General features: G+C 43.4%; 1 long non-coding RNA gene across 1 annotated transcript in view; it reads left to right on the top strand.

Moving 5' to 3' along the window:
- Window positions 1-19,391, top strand: part of LOC146890709 (uncharacterized) — a 20,729-nt gene extending 1,338 nt beyond the window's left edge. The window contains exons 2-3 of the long non-coding RNA XR_014998229.2: window positions 10,934-11,136; window positions 17,887-19,391. This is a non-coding gene — a long non-coding RNA (uncharacterized LOC146890709). The remainder of the gene's footprint in view (window positions 1-10,933; window positions 11,137-17,886) is intronic.

The following is a 19,391-nucleotide window of genomic DNA, read 5'->3' as shown; positions in this document are numbered from 1 at the left end:
TTCCCCAATTTGAACAATAGTTAGGTAAAATGGAGTTGCAGGAGAAGTTACATAGTGCACGGTTTAGCAGAACTTAGATTTTCTTCATTTTGGCATCAGTTCTACATATACTGCTGCTTCCTTACTAGGGTCACAATTGTTTTTTTTTAAAAAAAAAAAAAGCAGAATTGAGTGTCATATGGGTGACACGTGTGGTAAGAGAGCAGTGGGCTGTCACCAAGAGAAAGAAAAACTTCCGCATCCCCTGCTGCTGCCTGGGTGAGGATCGGTTCAGAGACCCATGCAGTCTGGTCCCTTCCACTTGAAGATAATCAAAAACTAAGGGACAAAACGATTCCTTTTGGCACCAGACTCCTGCTGTTTCTCATATTATTTCTCCCATTGGCCAGAATTGAAATCGTGTGTCAAATACGCCTGGATGATAAGGGTTACTTGTTTCCTGAAGAACAAGAAATCCAGAAAGAAGGTGCACTTCAGAATCACTGACTGCAATTCCGTGGGGGAGATATTACTCATGCACGCCACTCTTTCTTTCTACCTGGAAATTGATTGGCTTCTTATTCTTTTCATGGTAAAAGTTACAGTTACAGGAATGGTAGGATCCATTTTTTTCATGCTCCCTGGGTAATACACGGACTTCTCCAGGGTTTGGTATCTCAGTGGTGGCCCCTCCAGTTCAGGTAGACTAGTTGCTGCCTCATATGCCCAACTCTGAGGGAGTAAAATCAAAAATAGGTAAGCACCTGTTTTCCCTCCACACCCTAAGCTGAGCACTAAGCAGGAACAATTTTTCTCAAACTTCTTTCTTCCTTAGTAGATTTAAGATGGAGTGGGTGTTGGAAAGTCCACTAGAGTGGAACTTCACCCCAACCCCTGGCACCCCTATATCCAAAGAGTCTGGGATGTTTGGTTGGAAGTGTCACCTTAGCCCCTAACATCCTTATACCCAAAGAGTCTGGAATGTTTGGGATCTGGCTTCACTCCGGCCCCTGGCATCCATATATCCAAGGTGACTGGAATGTTTGGTGGAAAGTTCCATTCCAAGCCCCCTCCCCTGGGAGTTGCCTCAGTTCAGACTCCACCTCCGAGAAAGCCTGCCAAACAGTGTCCCCTCCCCAGAGAGGTGCAAGACCACTCCCACAGGGTATTTAAACTGCCCTCACAGACCAAACACAGGGTCTTTCCAGTTTTCTTCCCCGCCCCCCTCTGAGGGCCTGGAAGGTCATCTCGGGGCACTGGCATGCCTTAAACCTGGGCCTTTTCTAATTCGGTTTGATTTGGTCTGATTTGGATTATTGTGTCAGTGGAGAGGTTTATTGGGCCATAAAAACTTTTCAGTGTAAAGGTAAAAGAATGTGACATTAATACCGATCTTCATTTCTAATGTAAATTTTCACATAAATATTGTTTTATTTAGGTAGACAAAAGAATACCATTCACTTAAATATTCTTTTATCTTAGCTTTTTGAAGAGCTTTGTAAAGAGAGGCTTTATGTTGTGGAATATAGTTTAAGATGTTTTATATTTGTCTATACAGTGGAATATTTGCTTAATAATGCAAAGATGTGTTGCATTCACTTTTTAAGTAATTAATTTATTTTTAAAATGATCTTTTCTGATTTGATGTACCTATCCCAGTTCCATTCCCTCCGCTCCTCCCGTTCCCCCTACCTCCCCCACCCGACTCCCAATCTGCTCCTCCTCAGAGAGGGTAAGGCTTCCCATGAGGAGTCAACAAAGCCTGACATATCACTTTGAGCCAGGACCAAGGCCCTCCCTCTATATTTAGACTGAACAAGGTGTCCTTCCAAAAAGAATGGACTCTAAAAAGCCCGTAAAAGCAGTAGGGATAAATCCTGGTCCCACTGGCAGTAGCTGCAAAGACTGCCCCCAACCACACATCTGTCACCCACATTCAGAGGTTCTCGTTTGATCCTATGCAGGTTCCCCACTGTCAGTCCAGAGTCAGTGAGCTCCCACTAGCTCAGGTCAGCTGTTTCTGTGGTATCCTTATGGTGGTCTTGACCCCTTTGCTCATATTATCACTCCTTCCTTTCTCCTACTGGTCTCTAGAAGCTTTGCCCAGTGCTTAGCTGTGGATCTCTGTATCTGCTTCCTTATGATGACAATTAAGGTAGTCATCAATCTGATTTCAGGGGAAGGCCAGTTCAGGCACCTTATCCACTATTGCTTAGGGTCCTAGTTGGGGTCATCATTGTGGATTCCTAGGAATTTCCCTGGTGCTAGATTTCATGCTAGCAACATAATGGCACCCCCCAATCAAGGTATCTCTTCTTTCCTTGCTCTTTCTCTGTCCTTCTCCCATCTTGACCATTCCATTTCTTCGTGTTCTCCTCTTCCCTCCCCTTTTCTCCTCCCCATCCCTTCTGCTCTCCCTTCTACCTCCACCATGCTCCCAATTTTCTTAGGAGATCTTATCTATTTCCCTTTCACAGAGGGATTCATATATCTCTCTTAGGGTTCTCCTTGTTCCCCAGCTTCTCTGGGGTCATGGATTATAGGCTGGTTGTCCTTTGCTTTACATCTGATATCCACTTATGAGCAAGTACATACCGTGTTTGTCTTTCTGAGTCTGGGTTACCTCACTCAGGGTGTTTTCTGACTAGTGTCATCCATTTTCATGCAAATTTGAAGATGTCATTTTTTTTTATCGCCAAGTAGTGTAGTGCATTTCATTTGTGTTTTAATTAATAAAGATTGCCTGAAGATTGACGAGTTTTTCTGTACCACCTGTCTACCACGGAATGCAAGTCAGGCAAGGGACTGGAGATTGAAACACACACACCCACACAGAGTCAGAGACATGGGTCATCCTTGAAACAAGGATGCCAATTTTATTGTATTCCAGGACAGCTTATATAGGGCTCTCCCTGACTAATGGCCATGCCCTAGCTCTCAGGATTTTTCAGCTGCAAGCCCACCAGAAACCACTTCCCTGTCATCAGGAACTCATGAGGGTCTCATGCCCAGAGCAGCTGCAAGCACAGGAAAACAAATTGTTCACTCCAGCAGGCGAAGGGTCGGAAAATTCAGGGTCTGAGGGTCTGCAGTCCCCAACAGAAGATCATAAAATTAAAACAGCCACACTGGCTAGCCTTACAGACCAGACCAGGTAGCAATGACACACACCTTTAATCCCAGTAGCCATATTAGTTTGCCATAGAAACCAGGCAGTAGTGATCCTTTAATCCCAGAACTAGAGAGGATTATAAAATGAGAGGAGACAGCTCTCAGTCTCAGTCTCATTCTGAGGTTCCTTGGAGGTCGGATAACCATTTTCAGACTGAGGTTGAGGTAAGAGCCAGTGGCTAGCTGCTTTGTTTTTCTGGTCTTCAGGTTGAACCCAAATATTTGTCTCTGAGTTTTATTATTAGTGCTTCAGGGTAGTACTCAATTGTATAAATGTACCTCATTTTCTTTATCAATTTTTCGGTTGAGGGGCATCTAGGTTGTTTCCAGGTACTGGCTATTATGAATAATGCTGCTATGAACATAGTTGAGCACATGTCCTTGTGGTGTGGGTTTGCATCTTTTGGCTCAAGAGCAGTATTGTTGGGTCTTGAGGTAGATTGATTCCCAATTTACTGAGAAACCACCATACTGATTTCCAAAGTAGCTGTACTAGTTTGCATTTCCAACAGCAATGAAGGAGTGTTCCCCTTTCTCAGCAACCTTTCCAACATAAACTATCATCAGTGTTTTTGATCTGAGCCATTCTGACTTGTGTAAGATGATATCTCAGAGTCATTTTGATATGCATTTCCCTAGTTGCTAAGGATGTTGAACAATTCCTTAAGTGTCTTTCAGCCATTTGAGATTCTTCTGTTGAGAATTCCCTGTTTAGATCTGTGCCCCATTTTTCGGGTGGATTATTTGACATTTTAATGTCTAGTTTCTTGAATTCTTTATATATTTTGGAGATCAGTCATCTGTCCATTGTGGGGTTGGTGAAGATCTTTTCCCATTCTGTAGGCTACTGTTTTGTCTTATTGACTGTGTTTTTTGCCTCTGTAAACTCAGATTCAGGAGGTCCCACATTTTAATTGTTGCTTTCAGTATCTGTGCTCCTGGGGTTATATTTAGGAAGTGCTCTTCTGTGCCCATGTGTTCAAAGCTACTTCCCACATTGAGCTTCTGTGAGCTTCAGTGTGACTAGATTTATGTTGAGGTTTTTGATTCGTTTGGACTTGAGATTTCTGCAACATATTGACATCCAGTTATGCCAGCACCATTTGAAGATGCTTTTTTTCTTTGTATATGTAATGGTCTGTCCTGTCCCTTTAAGAGAAAGCTCTGCCCACTCTCCCCTCCCCTGTCTGATAAGGCAAGCAGATCTTCCTTCCACTTCCAGCCTGAGACCTTCTTTTCCATTCTCTCTCCCTTCTCCCCCCTTCTCTCCTCCCCCACTCTGCTCTTCCCTCTTCTTCCCTTTCCTCTTTCCCTTCCCCTCCATAACCCACTAAATAAATACCCACTTTCTCCACATGGCATTCCTATCCAGTCTCTGTCTTTTACCTGCCAACTGGCTCACACCCGCCATGCAGCTCCCTGCCTGAGACTCACTGCCCCTTGTGGCCTGCTGCCCACTGCCACCACTTGGGGACCTGCAGCATTTTATTTTTACCATAACAGTATAATATTAGCTTCTTTATCAAAAATTACACGTTCATATATGTGTAGATTAATATCAGGGTCTTTGATTTGATTCCATTGGTCCACCTGTCTGTTTTTATGCCAATACCAAGCTGTTTTCATTACTATATCTCTATAATAGAGCTTGAAGTCAGGGATGGTGATACCTCCAGAGGTTCCTTTATTGTACAGGATTGTTTGGACTATCCTGAGTTTTTTTGTTTTTCCATATGAAGTTGAGTATTGTTCTTTCAAGGCCTATGAAGAATTGTGTTAGTATTTTGATGGGGATTGCATTGAATCTGTAGATTGCTATTGGTAAGATTGCCATATTTACTATGTTGATCTTACCTATCCAAGAGCATGGGAGATCTTTCCGTTTTCTGGTATCATCTTCAGTTTCTTTCTTCAGAGACTAAAGTTCTTTCATACAGGTCTTCCACTTGTTTGGTTAGCATTGCCCAAAGATATTTTATGTTATTTGTGGTTATTGGAATGTGTGATGTTTCTCTGATTTCTTTCTCAGCCTTTTTATCACTTGTATAATGGAGGGCTACTGCTTTTTTTGAGTTGATCTTGTATCATGCCACCTTAGTGAAGGTGTTTATCAGCAGTTGGAGTTCCCTGGTAGAATTTTTGGGGTCACTTATGAAGACTATCATATCATTACAAACAGCAAAAGTTTGACTTCTTCCTTTCTAATTTGTATCCCTTTGATCTCCTTTTATTGTCTTATTGCCAGAACTTCAAGTACCGTATTGAATAGATATGGAGAGAGTAGACAGCTTTGTCTTGTTCCTGATTTTAGTGGAATTGTTTTGAGTTTCTCTCCTGATTTGATGTTGGCTGTTGGCATGCTGTATATTGCTTTTACTATGTTCAGATATGTTCCTTTTATCCCTGACTTCTCCAAGACCTTTATAATGAAGGGGTGTTGGATTTTGTCAAAGACTTTTTCAGCTTCTGATGAGATGATCATAAGTTTTCTCTTTCAGTTTATTTATAAGGTGGATTACATTGACAGATTTTCATATATTGAACCATCCCTACACCCCTGGGATGAAGCCAACTTGATCATGGTGGATGATTTTTTTTTTGATGTTCTCTTGAATTCAGTTTGCCAGTATTTTATTGACTATTTTTGCATCAATATTTATGAGGGAAATTGGTCTGTAATTCTCTTCCTTAGATAAATCTTTTTGTGGCTTTGGTATCAGGGTAGCTGTGGCCTCTTAAAAAGAGTTTGTCACCATTCCTTCTGTTTCTCTTGTGTGGAACAACTTGAGAAGTATAGGTATAAGCTCTTCTTTGAAGTTCTGGTAGAATTATTCTTTGAAACCTTCTGGCCCTGTTTTTATTTATTTATTTTCTTTGGAAGACTTTTGATGGCTTCTTCTATTTCCTTAGGGATTACAGGTCTGTTTAAATTGTTTATCTGGTTTTGATTTAATTTTGGTATGTGGTACCTGTTCAGAAAATTGTCCATTTCTTTTAGATTTTCCAATTTTGTGGAGAACATATTTTTGAAGTATGACCTAATGATTTTTTGGATTTCCTCAGTGCCTATTGTTATGTTCCCCTTTTTGTTTCTGACTTTGTTAATTTGGATATTCTATGTCTTTTGGTTAGTTTGGATAAGGGTTTGTCTGTCTTGTTGATTTTCTCAACGAACTAGTTCTTTGTTTCACTGTTTCTTTGTATTGTTTTCTTTGTTTCTATTTTATTGATTTCAGCCCTCAATTTCTTTTTAAAAATAATATATTTATGTGTGAATTTTTTTAGGTATGAGTGCTCTGTCTGCATGTACGCCTGCAGGCCAGAAGAGGGCACCAGACCCCATTATAGATGGTTGTGAGGCACCATGTGGTTGCTGGGAATTGAACTCATGTCCTCTGGAAGTTTTTTTTTAACTGCTGAGCAGTCTCCCCAGCCCTGTGTTACATTCTTTTGTGTTGCATTTGTTTAATTCTGTGAGGCTAAATTACCTGTCTAAAACACCTGATTGGTCTAATAAAGAGCTAAAACAGCCTCAGCTTGGCTTGTTTCTTGCCAGCTTTTCTTAAACTATCCATCTACCTATTGCCTCTAGGCTTTTAGCTTTGTTCATTCTACGTGTCTTTCTTTCTGTCTTACTCTGTGGCTGGCTGTGTGGCTGTATGGCTGGTCCCTGGAGCCCTCCTCTCCTTCTCCTTTTTTTTTTTTTTTGTTCCTCTCTCCTGCCTCGCTATTGGCCTTTTAGCCAGAGTAAAAAACAACTACACCTTTAAAATCATTTTGTGTTAGAGATTGCAAGTGTGGAGGCCCGAAAATATGAGCCCATTTCCACATTGACCAAAGGTCAGAGAATTGGAACTTACCTTTATTCCTTCAAGGTTATTGTGTTTATTTCTCTAACAGAGGCCCCACCTAGATTTAGAACAGCGAGCTCTGCTCTCTCAAGGTTATTGTCAACAGGTGTGGCTAATACCCAGACCTTGTGCCTCAGTAATAGAGAAGTAGATTGTTCTACCTCAAACAAGAGTCTAAGGATAGGACTAAGGATCCAGTTCTTTTATGGAGATAACTTGGGACCCCCCCCCCCCCAGGGAGTGGTTTGCCTACAGAATGTTTTGGTCTAGGGTGTGAGTGTGACTTGTTTTGTTCTGGCAACAGAAGGTTTAACTGCGGATGTAGCCTGTGACCTTCAATTGGCATGTTCATTCCTTTGTATCCTGTTAACACAGTTTTTTTCTCTTACTCCTACCTTTTGAAGTTGGGGTATTTTAAGCAATTGGAAATTAAACGTGGGTGAATTTCAGTACTCACTGGAACTCCCCCCATACTATCCTGTATGTTTCTCCATTTTATTATTTTCTTTTACATCTTCATATTCTTTACTAATATTTTCTAAATCCCCACACCTCTACCCTGGCAAGAGGTATTTTTGTCGAGGCTTGTCCCCAGCATGCAAGGAAGCAATAGTCTAAACTTATTCACAAATGAATGATGGGCCCTAGGAAAAGCTGGCTGGGTGGGAATCACAGACTAAAGTCCTTGTCTCTACAGGCAATGTCAGATTTGAAAGCAGATTGAAAGCAAAGAAAGATTGTTTTCTTTTCTTCCATGAACTAAGTTCAAGATTTCCTATCTGTTCATTAACTCAAAATATTAAAATAATCTGTTTTCAAAGCTTAGGGTATAGCTCTTTATATATACATGCATATGCATGTACACATACATGTTCACAAACACACATGAAAAATATAACAAAAAAAACCTTTGATGCCTCACTCACTGTTGGCAGGAGTTAGGTCAGAAGTTACAGGAAAATGGTTTCAGAGCAAAAGCCACACCCTGGCCACAGCAAAACACCCCCTGCTTTCTGCTCTAATAAGACAGTCACCACACAATCGAGTGAGCCAGCTCTTGAGGAGGGTAGTTTAAAGCACAGACTCTGGTGTACACTGGGTGTCTATATAAAGAGGTAGTGTAAAGCACAGACTCTGGTGTACACTGGGTGTCTATATAAAGAGGTAGTGTAAAGCACAGACTCTGGTGTACACTGGGTGTCTATATAAAGAGGTAGTGTAAAGCACAGACTCTGGTGTACACTGGGTGTCTATATAAAGAGGTAGTGTAAAGCACAGACTCTGGTGTACACTGGGTGTCTATATAAAGAGGTAGTGTAAAGCACAGACTCTGGTGTACACTGGGTGTCTATATAAAGAAACCACAATGGAGGTTTTGTTTTAGCTGTAAGGCATGAAACCACCATATGAACTATGGCTCCATGGGGATTTTGAGAGTTCAGTGAGTAAAATCATTCACCTACCTTGCTTTAAGCAATATTACATTTGAATAATCTCAGGAGAAACACTGTTGAAATGCTGTTTTAAATGATCCTATATCATCTACCCTGACATTTCTTTATCCTAAGAGATATTTCCCCAAGTATTTAATAAAATGAAAAACACAAATTCTTCAGAGGCTTTTTTTCTGTGGAGATCAAGGTGCTTGTCCTTGAGCATTCTCCCTAAAGAAATGGAAATGAGGAAGATGCAGTTCTGCCCTCACAGAGCCTCTAATCTTAAGGAGGAGCAGAGCAGGTATCACTCCGGTGTCTCACCTGCCCCCTCGTGCATTCTTCCTGGTTTTTATGGTTCTATTGAAGACGACCCACTTTTATTTTTTAAAGGATTTATTTGTGTTATTTTTAATTACACGTATATGAGTGTCTATATGTGCAAGTGAGGACAGGTACCTGCGGAATCCAGAGGCCACAGGTCCCCGAGAGTTGGTGATTCAGGCAGTTGTGAGCTGCCTTCGTGGGTGCTGCAAACCTACCTCAGGTCCCCTGAATGAACAGAGCCATCACTCCAGAGGGGCCCTCACCCCACATTCTTAGCCTGTGGGAGCTCAGTGAGGCTAGACATAGTTCTTCCTTTATTCACGGCACGGACTCCTAAGGTGCCAACTGTCTTGGGTTACAGTAAATTGAGGACTTTCCTGGTATGTGTGTGTGTGTGTGTGTGTTTTATATAAAATCAGAAAAGTAATTAAACAAATTGGAGTTAGTTAAAACTGACCCTAGGCTGGTCTGTTAGAGCAATTCCATCCTACTACCCAGTCCAGAACAGTACAATCTCGAAAGATTCGCTGAAACAGTTAGAAAAGGCAGTGTTTCAGTTGAATTGCTACATTGGAAGGCTGAAGCCTGGAGCTGATCCTGCTCAACCTTGTCGCTGGAAAGGGAAGGTCTACTCGGGTATAAGCCGAGGCAGAAGAGAGCAGAGCCAAGAGTGGGAGCCCAGCAATTGAGGACAATGACCACTCATTCCCAAGTCCCCACAGCTTATTCTGGAAGCAATATGCATGCCTCAGCAAATTATTTATCATCATTTTCGTTATGATTGTTGTTTGTGTGCGTGTACGTGTGTATGTATGTGTCACAGCGCAAGTGAAGCGGTCACCTTGTCAGTGACCCAGTCTCCTTGTTGTGTTGTGTGTGCCAGGCTCTCTGTCCCATGGGCTTCCAGAGGCTCACGTCTCCACCTCCCACCTCAGCACAGAAGCGTGGGTATTACAGCTCCTCTGGTAGCTCCCAGCATAGCTGGGTTCTGGGGATTTGAACTCAGGTCATCTGTTGCAGCATGCTTTATCTGCTGAACTCTCTCCCCAGCTTTTGATAAGCTCTTCTTTCTAAAACAAGTCAGAACCGAGTTCCTGTTGCTTATGCCTAAAATGGGGATGAGAAAAATCAAAACTATTAGCTTGTCCTGTGCCATCAAGTGAGGTGACCGCTCTAAGAGAGCCCCAAGGAGGAAGAGGTGCTAGCCCGCTGCAGAAGACAGGAAATGAGCCTGTGATGCCACAGAGTGATAAGATAGCAGAACCGTTCGTTGGTCACAGATACTTGTACAGAGAAACAGAAAGTAGCTGCTCCGGAGAAAGGACCCCTCCCTGCAGCCCAGGGGAGCAGGTGACAGAGAGACAGGGGGCTGCTGCCAGAGCTCCTGGGATGTTCAGGTCTATAGAGCTGAAGAGGCGGGGCCTTGGTAAGAAGCAAATCTATGGTCCTTGTCACACAAGAGAAATGGGAGGACTCGCCACTGTTTGTGCTTCCCACAAACCAGTGAACCCAAAACTCTAGGAAGAGACCCAAGAATATATAAAAAGATTTTTATATATTCCTAAATAAACGTGTTTACAGTCACGCATACCACATATTCTAATGTCATTATGTTCCAATGTGAGACACTCCGTTTGGAATCTGTGAATAGAACAGTATCTCTTCTCAGCTTAAAGGCTGTTGACAAAGTGACTTCTGAAATAACATCTTTATTCCTGTAGTTTTATTTGTCATTATATGTCTTCCAGTCATTTACTTATTCTACAGTTTTCATTCAGGATACTCTCCTCTCTCTTAAGCTGTGGAACTGCAATAAATATTCTTCCTAACGGTACAGTCAAAGAAATTCTATTTAACACAAGTCCTGCCCTGGGCCTACCTGTAATCTCCCAGCTGTGCATAGTATATCCCTTAAGATATGTGCCAGTTTTGCCTGGTGGTGATGGTGCATGCCCTTAATCCCAGCACTAGGGAGGCAGAGGCAGGGGGATCTCTGAATTCAAGACCAGTCTGGTCTACAAGAGCTAGTTCCAGGACAGGCACCAAAGCTACAGAGAAACCCTGTCTTGAAAAACAAAGCAAAACAAACAAACAAAAAAAAGTGTCAGTTTCAATTCATTTATATCCAGTTAGATCAATGTGGTACTTAACTAATGCATTTTCCTCCCCTAGAGATGGGCACCCAGGGAATCATGCTGTGGCATCCGAGAACTTGTGTTTTACACAAGCCGTGCTTTTCAGCCGTCAAACCTAACATTCTTTAGGCTCAGCTGCTGGGGTCCAGCCTCTAGTGACTCAACTAGAACACTAAGCTGTGTCCGCAAACCAAGATCTTCTCACTTTTTACACCCACATGATGCATCTTCAGCACTCAGGTATTCTTGTCTTTTTTTTTTATATATACATTCTTTTATTGATATTTATTGAGCTCTAAATTTTTCTCTGCTCCTTCCCTGCCTCTCCCCTCCCCGCTTGAACCCTCCCCGAAAGTCCCCATGCTCCCAAATTTACTCAGGAGATCTTGTCTTTTTCGACTTTCTACTTCCCATGTAGATTATATCTGTTTAAGTCTGTCTTAGTGTCCGCATTGTTGTCTAAGTTCTCTGGGATTGTGGTTTGTAGGCTGGTTTTCTTAGCTTTATGTTTAAAAACCACCTATGTGTGAGTACATGTGATAATTGTCTTTCTGTGTCTGAGTTAAGTTACCTCATTCAAAATAATGTTTTCTAGCTCTGTCTATTTTCCTGCAAAATTCAAGCTGTCGTTTTTTTCTGCTGTGTAGTACTCCATTGTGTAAATGTACCACATTTTCCTTATCCAATCTTCGATCGAGGGACATTTAGGTTGTTTCCAGGTTCTGACTATGATAAACAAAGCTGCTATGAACATAGTTGAGCACATGTCCTTGTGGCACGATTGAGCATCCTTTGGATATATACCCAAAAGTGGTATTACTGGGTCTTGAGGAAGGTTGTTTCCTAATTTTCTGAGAAATTGCCACACTGACATCCAAAGGGGTTGTACCAGCTTGTATTCCCACCAGCAATGCAGAAGTGTTCCCTTTTCCCCACAACCTCTCCAGCATAAGTTGTCATCAGTGTTTTTGATTTGGGCCATTCTTACAGGTGTAAGATGGGATCTCAGAGTTGTTTTGATTTGTATTTCTCTGATGACTAAGGATGTTGAACATTTTCTTAATTGTCTTTCAGCCATTTTAGATTCCTCTGTTGAGAGTTCTCTGTTTAGGTCTGTCCTCCATTTTTTTTATTGGATTATGTGATCTTTCGGTGTCCATTTTCTTGAGTTCTTTGTATATTTTGGAGATCAGACCTCTGTCTGATGTGGGGTTAGTGAAGATCTTTTCCCATTCTGTAGGCTGTCATTTTGTCTTGTTGACTGTGTCCTTTGCTTTACAGGAGCTTTTCAGTTTCAAGAGGTCCCATTTATTATTTGTTTCTTTCAGTGTCTGTGCTGCTGGGGTTATATTTAGGAAGTGGTTCCCTGTGTCAATGTGTTCAAGTGTCCTTCCCACTTTTTCTTCTGTAAGGTTCAGTGTGGCTGGCTTTATGTTGAGGTCTTTGATCCATTTGGACTTGAGTTTTGTACATGGTGATAGATATGGGTCTATTTTCATTTTTCTACATGTTGATATCCAGCTATGCCAGCACCACTTGTTAAGTATGCTTTCTTTTTTTCCATTTGATTTTTTTTTTTTTTGCTTTTTTATCAAAGATCAGGGTGTTCGAAGATGTGTGGATTGATATCTGGGTCTTCTATTCAGTTCCATCGGTCCTCCTGTCTGTTCTAATGCCAATACCAGGCTGTTTTCAGTACTGTAACTCTGCAGTAGAGTTTGAAGTCAGGAATTGTGATGCCTGTAGAAGTTATTTTATTGTATAGGATTGTTTTGGATAGCCTGGGTTTTTTTGCTTTTCCATATGAAGTTGAATACTGTTCTTTCAAGGTCTTTGAAGAATTTTGCCGGGATTTTGATGGGCATTGTGTTGAATCTGTAGATTGCTTTTGGTAAGATTGCATTTTTGCTATGTTAATTCTGCCTACCCAAGAGCATGGGAGATCTTTCTACTTTCTGGTGTCTTCTTCAATTTCTTTCTTCAAAGATTTAAAGTTCTTGTCATACAAGTCTTCCACTTGTTTGGTTAGAGTTACTCTGACATATTTTATGCTATTTGTAGCTATTGTGAAGAGTGTTGATTCTCTGATTTCTTCCCCAGCCCTTTTATCATCTGTGTTCAGGAGGGCTACTGATTTTTTTGAGTTAATTTTGTATCCTGCTACATTGCTGAAAGTTTTCATGAATTGTAGAAGCTCCTTAGTAGAATTTTTGGGATCACTTATGTAAACTATCATATCATCAGCAAACAGTGAGAATTTGACTTCTTTTCCAATTTGTATCTCCTTGATCTCCCTTTAGTGTCTTATTGCTCTGACTAGGACTTCAAGAATTATACTGAATAGATATGGAGAGAGTGGACAACCTTGTCTTGTTCCTGATTTCAGTGGAATTGCTGGGAGTTTTTCTCCATTTAGTTTGATGTTGGCTGTTGGCTTGCTGTATATTGCCTTAGTTAAGTTTAGGTATGTGACATTCTTGTCTTAATATGATGTCTCATTGTTGTGCTGATTTAAATGAGAAATGTCTCTCATGGGCTCATGCCTTTGAACATTTGGCCCCAGGTTGGTAGTGCCATTTGGGAAGGTTCTATAACAATGACTCTCAACCTTCCTAATGCTACGACCCTTTAATACAGTTGTGGAATAGTGCTACTTCATACCTGTAATTTTGCTACTGTTAGCAATCATAATGTAAATAACTGTGTTTCCTGATGGGTCTAGGAGTGTGACCCGCAAGTTGAGAATCATTGTTAATGGAACTCTTAGAAGGAAGCATGTCACTAGAGATGGACTTTAAGAGTTTAGTCTCACCCCACTTCCTGTTCACTTTCTCTGCTTCCTATAGGTGATTGAAGATGTGATCCCTCAGCTGCCTGCTGCCCTTCTTTTCACACATGCTAAACTTTCCCTCTGGAACTGCAAACCAAGATAAATTCTTTCATTCAGAAGACTCTTTAGTCATGTTTTATTACAGCACCAGCAAAGTAATTAACAGTTAGCATCTCTAGGTCTTTGCTAGAGTCACCCAATCATTTCCTGATGTCTCTCTCCCCAGCAACTTCCAAACTTCATATTCTTTTCCATGTCATTTGAACACTCACACCCTCTTTCAGTTACTTCTCTCTCTCTCTCTCTCTCTCTCTCTCTCTCTCTCTCTCTCTCTCTCTCACACACACACACACACACACACACACACACACACACACACACACACACCATATCCTACCTGAGATTCATGAAGTTTTTCCAGGCTGTTACCTGTGTATATGAATTTGGCAGGACTGTTATAATGAAGTCCCACCGATTGTATGGCTCACGGTGATATAAACTGCCTAGTTCACAGCTCTAGAGACTAGACATCTAAGACGAGCGTGTCAGTAAGCTTTGGGGTGTCTCTCTCCTTGGCTTGCATACAGCCATGTGGTGTAGCTTTTGTTAACTTGCTAGAAAATAGTCAGCTGAGGAGAGGGCAGCTCGACTGATGAAAACACCCTTATCATATTGGCCTATGGGCATGTCTGGGTGGTGTTTTCTTGACTGGTGGTTGATGTGGAAGAGTCCAGTCCACAGGGTGGTGCCACACCTGCACTGGTGTTTCCTGGGTGCCATAAGAGAGCAGGTAGAGCAAGTCAGTAAACAGGGTTCCACCACGGCTTCTGGTTCAGTTCTTGCCTCCAGGTTCTTACCTTGAGTGTCCGCCCTGACTCCCTCTATGATGGAGTAAACCATTTCCTTCCAACTTGCTTTTGGTCCTGGTGTTTATCACAGCAATAGAAACCAAACTAAGATACCTACCTTTCCTATCTTCTCAGTGTCTTTTCTTTGTGTCTATCCTAGTATCTTCCTTTAAGATCATAGTCTCATGAAGGTCTGCTTTAATTACCCTTTTAAAGGTGCAGTGTCTAAACAGAGTCACATACAAAGATGTTCAGCATTCAACTTCATCCTCTGAATTTTAGGTGTGTGGGGATGTAACCCGGCCCATCATACTACCCGCCCTAAACACTAACTGATCGACTTGCCAGCATAATTTACTTGCTTGCAAATGTGAGCTGCTTCTAGCCTCTAACCCACACAAATTAGCCAGTGTCATATAACCACCCGCTTGCTGTCAGCGCCCACTGATTTTGCCTGGGCAACTGACCTTTTTGCTAAAGAAGTCCTTGGCTGCCTGGCACCACAGCCTGTCCACTGACATCACAGGCTTACAATGTTGCCCTAGAACCTGCTTCCCCACTTCTCCCCACAATGCTCGCTCTATCCCTCTCCTTCCTTGTTGTACCCATCTCCCTAGTTCCTGCTTCCTGTCCTGCCACTTACTGTTTGGTCTTTACTGAGAAACCAGAGGAGCTTTGCAACTACAAATTTGCTTCCCATGGCTCAGCTACTTTGTTCCTGGGCATAGTCTCTCATTGCCTTCAAAATATTTTCTTTATTCTTAGTAATTATATGCATGTATACAAAAATAAATGATCATATGCACCCTTCATTTCCCTTCCAACGCCTATATCCTTCCTTCCTCAGCAGCCATACCTGCTTACAGTTCCTCAGTAAGGGGTTGGGCCTGGAGATGAGATCATCCCTATCTAGTCAAGAACTTTGTCTGCCTTTGTCTTGTGCAGGTGACCACGGTGGGTGTGTGGTCATGACTATGGTTGGCATGCCACGTCCAGAACACAGCATTTCAACACTTCTTCCCATCCTCCAGCTCTACCATTAGCGCCTCCTCTTCTTCTAAGATGATGGTCCCTGAGCCTTGGTTGGGGGTGGAGGGGGACTTGATAATGATATCCCACTTAGGACTGAGCACTCTCTAATTCTCAGTACTTTGACCAAGTGTGTGTCACTGCATTGACTGCTGCCCACTGCAAAAGAAGCTTTTCTAACCAGGGTTAGGAGGAGTCCAGGTTTATGGATATAAACGTAAATATTTAGAAAGCAATTAGACAGCATTGCCATTGAGCAACACAGTAATAGTCGGTTCTACCCCAGAGGCTCACCTCTCCAGTCATGGACTTTGGACCAACATTACTGTGCCAGGAAGGAAATTTCCTCCCTATGGAGTGGCCCTCAAATCCAATCAGAAAGCTGTTAGTTACCTATAACAGCCATGCCATGATTACAACAGTGGCTATATCATGCCTGGAAAGTTGATATTGGAGCATGCAGGTTGAAAAGAAGCATTAATGTCTTTCCCTGCAGCAGCCTGTATAGCACAATAAAGCTATAGCAGGAAGGAGTCTCCCTTGTTGGTTTGAGGACTCTGTTTTCTACATGGCTGATACTCCCATGTCATCTGCTCTGCATGTGTTCCTTTCGTTTGCACATGACCCTCGACAGCCTCCTCATTTTTGCTCCAGAACCTTTGCTCTCACCCCACGACAGTTGTCCTCTGTGCAGCTTTGTCGCCCCCCCCTCACCTCGACTACAATCATTGAATCTCCATTTTAGTAGAAATCAGCTTGGTAGATAGTTAATTATTTCAAATGTTTCAAAAGCAGCAATTTTCAGTTTGTGGAAACAACTCCCTGTGGCCTACAACAGAATCTGAGTTGACATCCGTAGCTCCTTGTCTCATTAAATTCCATACTGATTCAACCAGGGGTCTGGGCTGCCACTCGGGCCATATTGGTGTCCATGGAACACACTACCACGGGGGCCATGATGAACCAGGTAGCCTGTGCTGCCACCTGGGACCAAGTGTCCTCTGAGCCACGGCTGCTACCAGGGCCATGTCTGGGTCCATGGCTCTACACCAGCCAGGGTCTGAGTTGATGTCAGTGGTCCCTGTTGCCAAAGGCTGTACAGATGGCCAGGGTCCAGTCAGCCACTTGAGAACATGTTGGTGTCCAAGGTCCATGCTGATACCAGGGCCATACTGATCTGGGTGACCTGTGCTGCCACCAGGACCGTGGTGACCTCCGGACCCAGACTGCTGCTGAGGCCATGTCTGGGTCTATGTTAATGTCCATGGCCTGTGTTACCATGGCGGGTATAGGAACCAAGCATGTTGAAATTCGAGGAATATGCCGAGATGGCTCTGCCCCTCACTGGCAGTGGGATAGCAGGCCCTGCCCCTCACTGGACACTGCAGCAGGAAAGTTGACCCCCTGCAATCAGGAAAGATGGCCCCACCCCTCGCCACAGGCATGTACCTCACCTAGGCAGCACATGAGAGTTGATCTTGTTGTCAGGGATGCGGGTAAACCCAGCCCTGAGAGCTTAAGAACAGCAGAGCTGAGACACCCGCCCCCCCCCCCCCCCCCCCCGCCACACAACCCAACACCCCCTATCTACCATGTGGTGGCATGGGTGAGGGAAAGATGTCCTCTCTTTCTCTCCCCATATTGCTAACTGTAGCAGGCAGTGAGAGGGCTGGCTCTGGGATCACAAGAATTGGAAAAACACTCTTGTCCCTCACTGGCTGCAACACATGGGAGAGCCGACCCTGCCCCTCACCTGGACAGTACACTAGAGCTGACCCTGCTTGTTGTAACTTAAAAGCACCACGCGAAAGAAAGACTCCATGCAACAGAATTCATGTGGAGAGAATTTTATTAGGGGAAAGAGAACATAAAAAGGGAGGGAAAAGGTGAGGGGAGACCATCCTCTGGGGACAGTAGCAGCAGAAGATAAAAGAGAGTCAGAGAGAAAAAGAGATGGGAGGTGGGCAGGGATCTTTTAAAGGGGAACATAGTGAGTGTGCACGGGAGATGCTCTAAGTCGCTGCAGCTGAGGATGTATCCTGTCAGGACCCCAAGGGCAGGCCAGTGCAGATGCCTGAATACTAACATTCCTCCCTTTGTTTATCTTAAAAAGATGAGGCATTAGAAAAGGGTAGCAGGTGAGGCAGGGATGAGAACGCCATGTTTGCAAGACTACTTCCTGCTGACCTGGGGGGCATCATTCATTTTGGGGAGACCTAGGAAAGCTGGCATGCTGGCCATATCCTGAAGTAACTGACTGTTTGTTTCTCTTGATCGTCCAAGCTCTGTGGAACCATCAGACCCTGCCTGGACCTGGCAAAATGCTGTACGAAGTGGATCCAAGCTGACCCCCTGGAGCTTACAGCACCTGATCCTTTTCCCGTCAGCACAGCATCTCCCGGACATGTTTGACAGTCTTGTGCCTCCAACTCTATGACCAACAGCTGGTGGTCCTCAACTCTAACTGTTTAGGAATGGTCTGTGGGTCTCCAAAAAAAACATCCCAATGGGAGCAAGGAGATTTAAACGATGACACAGTTCCCATGAGTGAGGCAGAGAAGTAAGACCCAAGGGGCTGCAATTCCTAGCGTTCCAGGAATTCAGACAGGGTTGATTTTGTGTTTCCTCAGACTTACAGAGCAGGGACCAAGGGCTCTGAGCCTGAGAGAGATACAGTCTCGCCGTTCCAGGACTTGGAGAAAAGGCAGAAGGCGAGGGAGGACTGTGCAGGAGAAATGAAGGGGAATGAATGGTCAGAGGCAGAGGTGGATATCCCAGCCCAGCTGGAGACCCAGTGGCCAATACTGACTGGAAAGTGAAGCCGCCAGTGAATGATAAAACAGATTTGTCACAGGTGGAAGAGAGTGGATCTTGAGGGTGGAGCAGGTTGGTAGGGCCCCAGCATGAAGTGTGTACCTTTCGGTGAGCTCTGCCACTGAGCAAACATGCTACATGCGGCAGAGTTAGTGGAAGAGGTTTATTGGGGGACAGTGAAAGCAGAAGAGTGAAAGGGGGTACCTCCTTCCATCTATCAGAATTCCTGTTGCAAAGATCCCAGAAAATATCAGGATATAGAGTGCAGGGAGCAGAATTTTTGGTGGGCTTATTCCCCATGAGTGAGGCAGAACAAGATCCAATGGCTTTTATCAAGTGAAGATCGAGCAAGAAAAGCACAAGCTGCCCTAGACAGTTGTCACTCAAGGAGCGGAGCCATAGGGCAAAGCCCAAGGAATCAAAGGTCAGAGAAAGGCACAGGCCAACCAGTGAGTTGTCATCAAAGGGTGGGGGCTGAGGGTCTGAGCCCAAGAGAGCTGTGGTTGCCTGATACTGAAAGACCTGGATAAATCCAGATCCCCCAAGCAGGAAAAAAATAGAGCCAAAAATCTAAGCAGGAAAAGAAGAATCAGAAATCTAGGATTAGCAGGTTAAGTGACTCTCTTTCAGGAACTAGCTGAAGATAAAGTTAGATTGTAATCTTGAGAAACAGGGAGTTGACCCCTTGTGATTATCATTGGTATTTTTGGAATACTCTGTTTCAGGAACTAGCTGATTATAATCTTGAGAATAATCTCAAAACAGGGAGTTGTCCCCTTGTGATCATCACTGAATTTTTGGAATTTTCTATGATGCCCTCCTACCCCTTTTGGATTACAGGGCTGTGGTTTCTTCTCTTAAAGACCCTTCTTCCAGTTACTGGCGGTCGAACTCCTCCCCTGCGTGGGTTATGAGTCTCCGCCCCAGTGCACTGGTTCCTGTCTTGTCGAATAAACCTTGTGTGATTGCAGCAA

The sequence above is a fragment of the Myodes glareolus genome, chromosome 18, assembly GCF_982192425.1.
Source record: "Myodes glareolus chromosome 18, mMyoGla1.1, whole genome shotgun sequence".
NCBI lineage: Eukaryota > Metazoa > Chordata > Mammalia > Rodentia > Cricetidae > Myodes > Myodes glareolus.
This window is presented reverse-complemented; position numbering and strand designations above follow the sequence as displayed.